The sequence below is a fragment of the Petromyzon marinus genome, unplaced genomic scaffold (assembly GCF_048934315.1).
Source record: "Petromyzon marinus isolate PM22_M1 ecotype Great Lakes invasive population unplaced genomic scaffold, UKy_Petmar_22M1.pri1.0 PM_G_Scaffold_34, whole genome shotgun sequence".
NCBI lineage: Eukaryota > Metazoa > Chordata > Hyperoartia > Petromyzontiformes > Petromyzontidae > Petromyzon > Petromyzon marinus.
Window position 1 is genome coordinate 307447 of NW_027422917.1, and position 14218 is coordinate 321664.

Here is a 14218-nt window from a genome sequence, read left to right on the forward strand (position 1 = left end):
GAGCGGGTGACGTCACTCTACATGCCGCACCCCTCCACAACCATGAGCCGGAGACGTCACTCCACATGGGGCAACCCCCACCCCCCCACGATTAATAATCACGAGCTGAACAATTTTTCTATTAAATATTTAAGACTTACTGCAATATACACCCGTCCTTGGACGGGCAAAAAAGCTCGTCTCACATATTAAACTAAAACAATTTAATAAATCAAAATAGCAACCAGTAACGCCTAAAACAACTGTCTTATTAAGGTTACGAGTGCGAGGGGTGACGTCACGCGGGGGGGGTGGGGTCCGTGACGTCACACGGTCGCCCACAACCACTCTCCCGTATCGTGACGTCACGAACGCCTGCAACCAACCCCGCACCGTGACGTCACGAGCGCAGCTGCAGGGTGACGTCACCGAGCGTGTGGCTGGCTGAGGTAAAAACAATACAAAACTATATATTTTTCTATAAATCATATTAAACATTTCGGGGTTTATATCAAGTAGAGGACGTGGGGCGGCTGTTATTTTACGTTGCCGAGTAGTTTATTTATAAATACAATTTTACACGTCTTTTTTTTTAAGACTTCGGAGTTGCTACGTCTGAGGGGGGTTTTTTGTTCTTAATTTTTTTCTCACCCCTTGAAGGTCACGAAACAAGCGATAAAAAGTGCGGGAATCCGAGTGTTTATAAATAACAAAAACAATATTACACGCTGGGGGGGGGGGGGGGGGCGGGTTAAAAGTCGCCTCATAGAAAAAAAGAGCGGGAAACTGTAAAAAGTTGTGAGGTGATGGATTTATTTCATTTATTTTATTTTTTATTTGGTATCACGCTGTGAGCCACGACCCAGCGTCGCTTTCGTGAGGGTGAAACTTTCATCAGCCTCATGGGGTCCACAACATTTTACTTTGCTTGGAAATACGACGTTTTACACCACCCCCTCCCATCCCCAGCGATTCGATTGCTGTGCAGTGTTTGGAATGTGCTAGGAGATGTTAACTACCTCGCCTGTCATCATCACGGTGACTAGGAGATGTTAACTACCTCGCCTGTTGTCATCACGGTGACTAGGAGATGTTAACTACCTCGCCTGTTATCATCATGGTGACTAGGAGATGTTAACTACCTCGCCTGTTATCATCACGGTGACTAGGAGATGTTAACTACCTCGCCTGTTATCATCACGGTGACTAGGAGATGTTAACTACCTCGCCTGTCATCATCACGGTGACTAGGAGATGTTAACTACCTCACCTGTTATCATCACGGTGACTAGGAGATGTTAACTACCTCGCCTGTCATCATCACGGTGACTAGGAGATGTTAACTACCTCGCCTGTCATCATCACGGTGACTAGGAGATGTTAACTACCTCGCCTGTTATCATCACGGTGACTAGGAGGTGTTAACTACCTCGCCTGTTATCATCACGGTGACTAGGAGATGTTAACCACCTCGCCAGTCGTCATCACGGTGACTAGGAGATGTTAACTACCTCGCCTGTTATCATCACGGTGACTAGGAGATGTTAACTACCTCGCCTGTCGTCATCACGGTGACTAGGAGATGTTAACTACCTCGCCTGTTGTCATCACAGTGACTAGGAGATGTTAACTACCTCGCCTGTTATCATCACGGTGACTAGGAGATGTTAACCACCTCGCCAGTCGTCATCACGGTGACTAGGAGATGTTAACTACCTCGCCTGTCGTCATCACGGTGACTAGGAGATGTTAACTACCTCGCCTGTTGTCATCACAGTGACTAGGAGATGTTAACTACCTCGCCTGTCGTCATCACGGTGACTAGGAGATGTTAACTACCTCGCCTGTTATCATCACGGTGACTAGGAGATGTTAACTACCTCGCCTGTTATCATCACGGTGACTAGGAGGTGTTAACTACCTCGCCTGTTATCATCACGGTGATTAGGAGATGTTAACTACCTCGCCTGTCGTCATCACGGTGACTAGGAGATGTTAACTACCTCGCCTGTTATCATCACGGTGACTAGGAGATGTTAACTTCCTCGCCTGTCGTCATCACGGTGACTATTAGATGTTAACTACCTCGCCTGTTGTCATCACGGTGACTAGGAGATGTTAACTACCTCGCCTGTTATCATCACGGTGACTAGGAGGTGTTAACTACCTCGCCTGTCATCATCGGCGACCGGGCAACGTTGGGCGGCGTCGGCGACAGCGTCGGTGGCGTCGTCGGCACTGGCGGCACCGGTCGCGGCGGCGTCGTCGTCGTCGCCCCACGGCCGCTGCCGTCCGGTGACCGGCAGGGCGGTGCCGTGGCCGCTGGCGGCACCAGGAAGGGCGAGGGGTTGGTGGTGGTGATGGAGGAGAAGGGCGAGGAGGTGGAAGAGAAGAGTGAGGAGGTGGTGATGGAGGAGAAGAGTGAGGAGGTGGATGAGAAGGGTGAGGAGGTGGAGGAGAAGAGTGAGGAGGTGGTGGCCTCCTCCTCCCACACCGTCATCAAGCGTCAGCGGAGCTACACGGGGAGGGGCAGCCATGTTTCCTTCCCACACTTGGAGCTGCAGAGAAAAAGGTACATACATACACACATACATATATACATAACAACAACCGCCATTCGCCACTAAGTGGCGGTGACGTCACCACGACGCTTGTGCCAGGCTATGTGCACCCTGAGGCCACATGAAGTGTCGAACGCCCGCTGGCAGGAGGTCACGGGGCAGACCGAGGTGCCACGGGTCGACTGACTGAGATGACTGGCTGAGGCACCACCTGTGCCCCCTACTGTGCCAACCTGCTGTGCTTTAGCCACCCGGCGCTCCGCTCGTTGTTATGAGCATCGCTCCTCCGCCCTCCGTTGTTGTTGGAGGGCGACTGCCTCCAACTGCCCAGTAGCATCCTTCACGACCCTCTTCCACAGAGGCCGATCTTGACACCGCTGGTACCAGTCATCGGCAAGTCCACTCAGCTCCACGTCCTCCTGTACTGCATCACTCCATCTCTTCTCTAGCCTGTGCCGCGCCCGCTTAGCCCCCTCAATCCGGCCGAACAAAAGCTGTTTCGGCATGCGTTGGCTGGGCATGCGGGCTACATGGCCCAGCCATCACAGCCTTGCCCGCCGGAGGAGCTCACCGATGGGACCTTGCCCAGATCTTTCAAGGATTTGTGAGCTCCTCACACAATCCAGTCTGGTTAAACCCAGGATGGATCGTAGGCAGGCCAGCCTAAATGTTTCTAACCGGCGAAGATGTTCCATTAGGGGGGTCCACGTTTCGCAAGCGTAGAGAAGGGAGGGAATGACCGTGGCCGAGAAGACCTGAAGCTTAGTGCGGAGCGACAGACCATGTAGCTTCCACACAGCGTTACGCAACCGATGAAAAGATATTGCCGTTCGACTGATTCGGAGTGAGACCTCTGCTGTTAAACCAGAACCGGTCATGAGCACACTGCCAAAGTATGGGAAACTCTCCACTCTCTCCACAACTGCCCTATCCCTAATTGGGAGTTATGGGGGTGGAGTGTCCGATGGTACAAAATACCCAGGCAGATGCTTAGTTTTTGGTGGGGCTGATGGTAAGGCCCCACCTCTTAGTGGCATACTCCAGGTTCAGCAGCAGCGCCTCCAACTCCTCCTCTGAGTGAGGAGCAATTACCAGATCATCGACATACATAACGTGGTTGAGCAATAGGGAGCAATCCCTTGACCGCACCCGGGCATCAATCAGCCTCCTATTGTATCTGTACCAAGTGGAAATTCCTCCGGTACAGCTATTGAAGGGCTTCAAGAACTACGTGGTCAAAATAGATGTTAAATAATGTGGGAGCCAGAGGACATCCCTGTCGCACCCCAAGGTGGACAGGGAATGGCTCTGACTCCGGGCCACGTAATTTTACCCGGGCCTGCCCACCATCATGAAGGTCCTTAATGATTGTGAGCAGAGGGTCAGGGACTCCAAAAGCACGAAGAACAACCCAGAGCCCAGGCCTTCTGATGGCATCATAGGCCTTGACGAGGTCAATAAAGCAGAGATGTAAGTCTTGTAGGATTTCCTTATACCTCTGCTCTAGCAGACGGACAAAATATGGCATCTGTGCAGGACCGCCTTCTGCTGAAACTGCATTGGGGTTCCGCAAGCCTCTCCTCAGCGTGCCTAGCAAGTTGATGTTGAATAATCCTTGCCAGGACCTTTCCCGGCACACTGGGGAGTTAGATGCCTCTGTAGTTGTTACAGTCTGTGCAGTCCCCCTTCTTAAAGAGGGGGACCACCAGGGCATCCTTCCAATCCTGCGGAACCCGTCCAGTGGTCCAGACTGTTGTTATGATGTCATATAGGGCAGTCTGTGCACAAACGCCACCCTCCCTCAGCATTTCGCTTGGAAGATCATCTCTGCCTGCTGCCTTTCCTGGTCTCAGACTCTGGATCGCCTTCAGTACTTCCTCAACAAATGTCACTTCAGCCAGCCACTCCCAGGGGGTGACTTCCTCCAATATTTGAGGCACCGCATACTCAGCAGGGTCATCCACATTTTGTGCCACGTTGTTTTCCTGGCTGAGGGATTTCCCCTCCCCCAGGACGTCACAGAAATGCTCAGCAAATCTGCAAATCTGTTCCTGGGGGTCAGAGATTGGATCACCGTTCTTTCCCCTAATGATGGAATTAAAGAGCAATTTGTGATCGCGGGCCACTTAGGCAGACTCCATTTCCTCAGCAATGCGCGACCACCACCCATCATTGCCTCAAGGCTCTCCGAACCTCCGAGTGAAGGCTGCGGTAAGCCTCCTCATTCTCCGACGTGGGATGCTGTAGCCGATGAGAGTGGGCCTGTCGCTTTTTCTCAGCCAGCCTGAACACCTCCTCTGTCAGCCAGGGTCTCTGGGGAGGTCTAAACCGCGTACCCAAAGCAGCCATTGCAGCTGCATGACCCACAGTCCTAAACCTCGCCCATTTACCCTCGACATCAGGAGGAGTGGGGGTCGATGCCAACCCCAGCTGCAAGTGATGATGAAATTCTCGCTTGCAACTTTCATCAGCTCGCTGAGACCAGGCGTCACCCTGTCATTACACACACATACACATATACATACACACATACACACATAAACATACATATGTCTCTGTGTGGTGATGTCTATGGGTCTCTGTGTGGTGAGTGTCACTGTGGGTGAGTGTTGTCAATGTGGTTACCCACAGCCCCGTCTTCGGCCGAGGAATGTGGTTGAAGAAACAAAGACGCACTTGGGGGCTACTGTCCGGCTCTAAGGTCTGTATGTGTGTGTACGTGTGTGTGTACGTGTGTGTGTGTACGTGTGTGTGTACGTGTGTGTGTGTACGTGTGTGTGTGTACGTGTGTGTACGTGTGTACACACACGTAGTCCGGCAAAACAACCCCCTACCTCCTCGCGGTGCCGGACGGGCAACTCTGTCGTGGACAGTGCTGTGGGGGGAGTTCCAATTTTTGATTGGCTCCTCCCCTCATGGCATATGTGTCCACCACAGGGGCTAAACGGGGGCTCTGGACGGGTGCGAGGGGCTGGTAACCCCTCCACCTTCAATTAATTACCACAAAACCACGAATTAAAGTGAAAACAACTAAGCTTGTGCCGGAGGCCCCGGGGGGCCAGGCGTCTATGACGTCTCCTGGCCAAACCCCAATTGGCGGAGCCAGGAGATTGAATACCTACCCTCGGGGCTACTCCAGAAACAACGAAAAGCCACTACGGGTGGCCACGTGGAATGTTCGAACGCTCACTGCAGAGGAGAGGCTGCCACTCCTCTGTCGGGAGCTGGACCGGTACCGCCTGGATCTATGCGGCATTCAGGAGGTCCGGTGGACCGGCTCTGGCTCCTGCCACCATGAGGGGTGGACAGTCCTCTACTCGGGGCAGCAGACTGCCAAACAACAGGGTGTGGGTCTTCTTTTGAACAAAAGAATGAAGGGGGCGTGGGAGCGTGGCGGTGAGGTGTGGGAAGCTGTAAGCCCCAGGCTACTTTGGGCTCGCCTTCCCATCAACCGGAGGCGAGGAATGGTGGTCGTGGTTACTTATGCCCCCACCGAAGATGAACATCCGTGGAGGGATGCAGGCAAAGCCGATGAGTCAGATGCCTTCTATGACCTCCTGTCACAGGTGCTGGCTAAAGTGGCCCCTCGGGATAGAGTCATCATGTTGGGTGACTTCAATGCCCGAGTTGGTCATGATACTGGCACCTGGTCTGGAGTGATTGGAGGGCATGGGCCAGATCAGCTCAATAACAACGGTAGGAGGCTGCTAGATTTTTGTGCAGCCCATGGGCTTGTAATTACCAACACGCTGTTCCGGCATCGGCGCATCCACACAACATCATGGATGCATGCCGGGTCCAAGCAAGAACATCTGCTGGACTACATAGTGACGGACCAGCGAATGCGAGCCCATGTCCTTGACACCAGGACCTACCGTGGAGCTGATCTGCCCTCTGACCATCGACTAGTCATCTGTAAGATGCGCCTGCCATTCTTCCACTCCGGTGGTGGGTGTACACCCAGGACCCCATTCCAACCTAAAGTGGCCTGGTCTCAGTTATCTGATGAAAGTTGCAAACGAGAATTTCATCATCGCTTGCGGCTGGGATTGGCATCGTCCCCGACTCCTCCTGATGTCGAGGGTAAATGGGCGAGGTTTAGGACTGTGACTCATGCAGCTGCAATGGCTGCTTTGGGTACGCGGTCCAGACCTCCCCAGACACCCTGGATGACAGAGGAGTTGTTCAGGATGGTTGAGAAAAAGCGACAGGCCCACTGTCATCGGCTACAGAATCCCACGTCAGAGAATGAGGAGGCTTACCGCAGCCTTCGCTCGGAGGTTCGGAGAGCCGTGAGGCGCTGCAAGGATGGGTGGTGGTCGCGGGTTGCTGAGGAGATGGAGTCTGCCTCAGTGGCCCGTGATCACAAATCGCTATTTAACTCCATCAAAAAAGTAACCTGCAGCGCCACACCTATTACCATCATTAGGGGAAAAAACGGTGATCCAATTTCCGACCCCCAGGAACAGGTTCGCAGATTTGCTGAGCATTTCTGTGAGGTCCTGGGGGAGGGAAAATCCCACAGCCAGGAAAACATCGTGGCACAAAGTGAGGATGACCCTGCTGAGGCTGCGGTGCCTCAAATATTGGATGAAGTCACCCCCTGTGAGTGGCTGGCTGAGGTGCCATCTGCTGAGGAAGTATTGAAGGCGATCCGGAGTCTGAGACCAGGAAAGGCAGCGGGCAGAGATGATCTCCCAAGCGAAATGCTGAGGGAGGGTGGCGTTTGTGCACAGACTGCCCTATATGACATCATAACAACAGTCTGGACCACTGGACGGGTTCCGCAGGATTGGAAGGATGCCCTGGTGGTCCCCCTTTTTAAGAAGGGGGACCGCACAGACTGTAACAACTACAGGGGCATCTCACTCCTCAGTGTGCCGGGAAAGGTCCTGGCAAGGATTATTCAGCATCGCCTTGCCAGGCACGCTGAGGAGAGGCTTGCGGAGCCCCAATGCGGTTTCAGGAAAGGGCGGTCCTGCACAGATGCCATATTTTCTGTCCGTCTGCTACAGCAGAGGTGTAGGGAATTCCAACAAGACCTACATCTCTGCTTTATTGACCTGGTCAAGGCCTATGATACCATCAGTAGGCCTGGGCTCTGGGTCGTTCTTCGTGCTTTTGGAGTACCTGACCCTCTGCTCACGATCATTAAGGACCTTCATGATGGTGAGCGGGCCCGGGTAAAACTACGTGGCCGGGAGTCAGAGCCATTCCCTGTACACCTTGGGGTGCGACAGGGATGTCCTCTGGCTCCCACATTATTTAACATCTATTTTGACCACGTAGTTCGTGAAGCCTTCAATAGCTGTACCGGGGGAATCTCCATATGGTACAGATATAACGGGAGGCTAATCGATGCCCGGGTGCGGTCAAGGGATGGCTCCCTATTGCTCAACCACGTTATGTATGCTGATGACTTGGTAATAGCTGCTCAGTCAGAGGAGGAGTTGGAGACGCTGCTGCTGAGACTGGAGCGTGCCACTAAGAGGTGGGGCCTTACCATCAGCCCCACCAAAACTAAGCACCTGCCTGGGTATTTTGTACCATCGGACACTCCACCCCCACAACTCCCAATCGGTGATGGGGCAGTTGTGGAGAGAGTGGAGAGTTTCCCATACCTGGGCAGTGTGCTTATGACTGGCTCCAGTTTAACAGCAGAGGTCTCACTCCGAATCAGTCGAGCGGCAATATCTTTTCATCGGTTGCGTAACGCTGTGTGGAAGCTACCTGGTCTGTCGCTCCGCACTAAGCTTCAGGTCTTCTCGGCCACGGTCATTCCTTCCCTTCTCTACGCTTGCGAAACGTGGACCCCCCTAATGGAACATCTTCGCCGGTTAGAAACATTTAGGCTGACCTGCCTACGATCCATCCTGGGTTTAACCAGACTGGATTGTGTGAGGAGCTCACAAATCCTTGAAAGATCTGGGCAGGGTCCCATCGGTGAGCTCCTCCGGCAGGCAAGGCTGCGATGGCTGGGTCATGTAGCCCGCATGCCCAGCCACCGCATGCCGAAACAGCTTTTGTTTGGCCGGATTGAGGGGGCTAAGCGGGCGCGGCACGGGCTAGAGAAGAGATGGAGTGATGTGGTACAGGAGGACGTGGAGCTGAGTGGACTTGCCGATGACTGGTACCAGCGGTGTCAAGATCGGCCTCTGTGGAGGAGGCTCGTGAAGGATGCTACTGGGCAGTTGGAGGCAGTCGCCCTCCAACAACAACGGAGGGCGGAGGAGCGACGCTCACAACAGCGAGCGGAGCGCCGGGTGGCTAAAGCACAGCAGGTTGGCACAGTAGGGGGCACAGGTGGTGCATCAGCCAGTCATCTCAGTCAGTCGACCCGTGGCACCTGGGTCTGCCCCGTGACCTCCTGCCAGCGGGCGTTCGACACTTCACGTGGCCTCAGGGTGCACATAGCCTGGCACAAGCGTCGTGGTGACGTCACCGCCACTTAGTGGCGAATGGCGGTTGTTGTTGTTGTTGTACGTGTGTAGGGAGCAGTAGTGTAGCGTTTAGTGCCACACTGCACTATGAACCCGGCGAACTGGATTCGATTATCTGAACCGGTCCTGGGCCTCGCCTAGGTATACTCAGCCTCAAATGAGTACCTGGTGCAGTGTAGTAAACATCGCCACTCGGGATACAAAGGCGGTCGGGCGTGGTGCTGGCCACCCACCCCCTCGTGTACCGTTCCGGCCTTCATAGGTGCTCGCTAACAGCACTTGCCCCTACATTCTATTAAGGCTATAATAGGGAATCTTTGTATGACCATGTGTGTGTGTACGTGTGTGTACGTGTGTGTACGTGTGTACGTGTGTGTACGTTTGTATGTGTGTGTGTACGTGTGTGTGTGTGTGTGTGCAGATATTGTCTCTGGAATCGTACGTCTGGAAAACGGTCTACGAAGACAACGAAACCGATGACGACTTTCCAAGCACACAGACTCAGTGACACACAAACGCAGAGACACAGACACACACAGAGACACAGACACACACAGAGACACATAGACACACACAGAGACACACACAGACACATAGACACACACACAGAGACACAGACACACACACACAGAGACACATAGACACACACAGAGACTGATAGACACAAACGCAGAGACACTGACACACACAGAGAAACATAGACACACATGCAGACACATAGATACACACACAGACACATAGACACACACACGCAGACCCATAGATACACACACAGACACTCATGGACACACAGACACATAGACACACACAGAGACACATAGACACACACAGAGACACATAGACACACACACAGACACATAGACACACACACAGAGACACACACACAGAGACACATAGACACACACACAGACACATAGACACAAACGCAGAGACACAGACACACACAGAGAAACATAGACACACACGCAGACACATAGATACACACACAGACACATAGACACAGACACGCAGACACATAGACACACACACGCAGACACATAGATACACACACAGACACATAGACACATGGACACACACGCAGACACATAGATACAGACACATAGACACATGAACACACACGTAGAGACACATAGACACACACACAGAGACACATAGACACACATAGACACACGCATAGACACACAGAGACGCATAGACACACACACAGAGACACATAGACACACAGACACATAGACACACAGACAAATAGACACACACGCAGAGACACATAGACACGAAAAGACACAGACACACACGCAAAGACACATAGACACACACAAAGACATGGACACACACAGAGACATAGACACACACGCAGACACACACACATAGACACACACACATAGACACACACACAGACACATAGACACACAGACACACAGACACACACAGACAGACACATAGACAGACACATGGACACACACGTAGAGACACATCGACACGCAGACACACATAGACACACACACAGACACATAGACACACAGACACATAGACACACACACGCAGAGCCACATAGACACACAGACACAGACAGACACATAGACACACACAGATACATACACACACATAGACACACACACAGACACACACAGACATACAGACACAGTCACACACACAGAGACACAGACACACACACAGACAGAGGCGTGTGTCTGTGTGTGTGTCTGCCAGGATGAGTAAAATAAATGTGTCTCGATAAAAAGATGACCGATAAAAGTGTTTTGAAGTTATATCCGTTGACTTGTGAACCGAATAAATCCTGTGTTCTTCACACACTGAGTCTTGTCATCGTTTTTCTTTTCTTACCTATAAAAGACATTTTTTTCTGTGTGTCTGTCCGTCTGTCTCTGTGTGGACGCACACTTGCTCGCGAACCGTGGAGTTTACTTTTAAAAAAAGTAGCCGGGTACCACGCCGTAAGCCCCGTGGTGAGCCAGCGGCATTCCGTTTTCCCATCCGTAAACTTTAAAAGTTGTTAAATTAACAATTTAGTGCTATTTCGCATTTAAGTATTTCCTTGCGCCGCTAAAGCTGCCCGGGGGTTGCCCCTAGCAATGCTCGCGCGTCATCGGTGGAGGGTGGGGGGGGGATTTCTCATTTGCGTTCAAAATGGTTTTACTTAACTTGATTCCTCTGTTTGTCGTGGCCAAATCTTGTGATGAAAATTTCATCCACTTCCCGCCGTCCAATCAATTCCACATTTTGCACACGGTACTCAGATGCGGTGACAATGCATGCCTGTATCAAAATCGGCATCAATCAATTCATTCGCTACTTTAAAGAAATTTACATTTTGCATGGACGCCTTTTTATATATATTTGTGTACGTGAAAAACGCTGCGGTCCCTAAACTGTGAAATCGGCTCGCACAAAAAGCCGGCGCCACGTGTCTCAGGGGCCATTGACGTACTTGTCGACCATGAGTTAAACGAAGTTGTTAATAAAACCGTTGTTGTTTTTTTAGAAAACTTTTTGTAAAGGAGTTTACTTCCAAGGAGCATTCATCAGCAACAATGAGGCCATTTGCAGAATTCTTGGCTTCCCCATCCATGACCGTTCCCCGCACAGTCGTCCATTTGGCACTTCGCCTCCAAGAGTGAAGCCGGTGGTAGCCGTAGGAGGTGCTGCTCTTCCCGGTCGGTGGGGTTGGCTAGTGCCCCCATCAGACTCGAGGGAGAGAGACCGGAGCTAGCCGGGCTGGACCAGGACTTAGTGTAGGACCCCTAACCCCTGGGAAGTTGTCACACCCTTTGTGCTAATGTAATACACTTAATAAACCTTTGGCGAAAGCCCTTACCTTCAAGCCGTCTCCGAGTCATCGTCGGGAACTTCTCAACACATGGACTGCTAAAAAAATAAATGGAAGCTACGTGCTGCTGACGGTGAATCTGATGCCTTGGGACGAGTCTACACGGTTCATCCCAACAATCGGCAGTGCTGCTTCCCTCCCAATGCTTCTCCATGCTGCCAAAGGGCACACATCTTTCCAAGACCTCTAAACAGTGGAAGGAGTTGTCTGTGAAACATACAGGGAAGCTTTCAGTCTTCGTGCAATTCTTGCGCGTGATCATCGTCTTCAGGAAGCTATGACAGAAGCTTCTGTTGGTCAGTCCCCTTTCCAACTGACTTTGCTCTTCTGCATAAATCTTCAAGTTTGCAGCCCATCTAACCCCATGGGACTCTGGCAAAAATACAAAGAGGGCCTGAGTGAGGACATCCTCCACGGAGCTCACGCCTGGCCACCTTTGTCTCCCCTAGTGGCGATGTTTACACACCGCACTTGGCACTCATTTGAGGCTGAGTCGACCAAGGGGAGGCCCAGAGCCGGTTCGAACTCGGGGACGCTGGATTCTTAGCGCAGCCAGTTAACCGCTGCACCACACGGCTCCCCATTCTGACGGCTCACACACGCACACATACACACACCCATCCACCACCACAGTTAAGACTCTCCACATCCTACCCACCCGGCTAAAAATATCAGTCTCCACAGTCCAATGGCTGCTGGAGCAATCGTCCAATAGACACCTCAGAGCCATCGGTGCGGCGGCGGCGGAGAATGAGGTCCGCTACGTTGTCCTGGTTTGCTCCGTGTAATGGACCCGTCAGAAATCATCCCGAGCCGTCAACAGGCCCAGCCTCTGGCGGTAGTTACACGCAGCCCCACCGCACGCACATTTCTCCACCGCAATGTACAACAGAGAGAAGCTGTCGTGACAGAACGGTGCTCTCACAGCTCACTCAGCCGTCACGTAATTCGCCATTTAGCCAGGCAGAGGCTAACGTACACCATCAAAAACAGTTTCTTCCCATCCGCTGCGGGCCTCTTAAACAAGGCCAAGGGCTAACACTGACTTTATCATTTTATCTACAAAATGACACCTTGCCAATATTAACCATGTTACCCTATTTGTATTTTTTTATTTTTAGATTGTATCTTATAGCTATTTTATATTTATTCAATTTTATATACTTTAGCCCCTTGGTGTTAGTTACACTTTGAACCCTTAGTATAGTAAGACTTGTTTACCACTTATTTAAGATTTTAGATTCCTACATGTTGAATGTATGCACCATCCTGCCAAAGTAAATTCCGTGTCTGTGTGAACTTTCATGGCGAATAAAACCCTTTCTGATTCTGATTTTCTGCTTTCACCTATTAAGAAATCATGAACAGGTGGCCAGGTTACAGGGCAAGAGATTGTTTTTGATAAGGTTATTACACCAGTGTCCAGAAATATTAATAATATAAATAATAAAAACTGAATTGGATGAATTGTCAATATCCCAAATTAAATTAAATATTGTACACGAAGGCTGCCCACTTTCTTTCAGGAGTGAAATGTTCCAAATAATGTATTTATATGATGACTTAAGTCTATCAACATTAAATTATTTAATCAAGGGTTAAGTTATTCGTTTTTTTTATTAACACCATCCGAGGCTAAGAATGTCTTGCCCGTGAACAGGTTACGGTGTTCCTATTGAACCGATTAAGAAGAATCTGACAATATTATTGTTGCGGATTTCCTCGTGCTTGCAAGGGAAAAACCAAACATTCGTGCGGGAGTGCCGGCTTCGTTACGATGTCGCTCCTCGCTCGTTGAGAGTCAGTGACTCACTCCCCCACGTGGCCAGAAATAAAGTTACTCTTTGGTTCTATTCGGTAAAGTCACGTAGGTAAAAAATAGAACAACAAAAATCACGACGTTTCGGCCACAACACAAGCGGCCTTCATCAGGTGAAGGGACCAGGCTGTCTCGAAGACTGCGCTGGAGTGAAAGTCTTCGAGACAGTCCGGTCCCTTCACCTGATGAAGGCTGCTTGTGTTTGTGGCCGAAACGTCGTGATTTTTGTTTTATTTTTTAGCTACGTGACTTTACCGAATAGAACCAAAGAGTATGGATCCTTGCAGTCACGAAAGCTTCAAATCTAGAACAGAAATAAAGTTGTAAAATAAACGGATTACTTTGAGAGACAACAAAGTCCGCTGACCCCTTCTCTCGGGCTTGACCCCCCCCCCCCCCCCCCCACATTCTAGACGGGTCGTCGCATCGCCAGACAGCGCGATGGGAACGGCTTGTGGAGGCCTCTACCCCGCAGCGGATAGATCATGGCTCACAATGAGCAACAGCTGCACGTGTTCCCATGCAGCACGTGACATTCTTCGTGGTTCTAAACTTCTGTGAGTAGTAACCA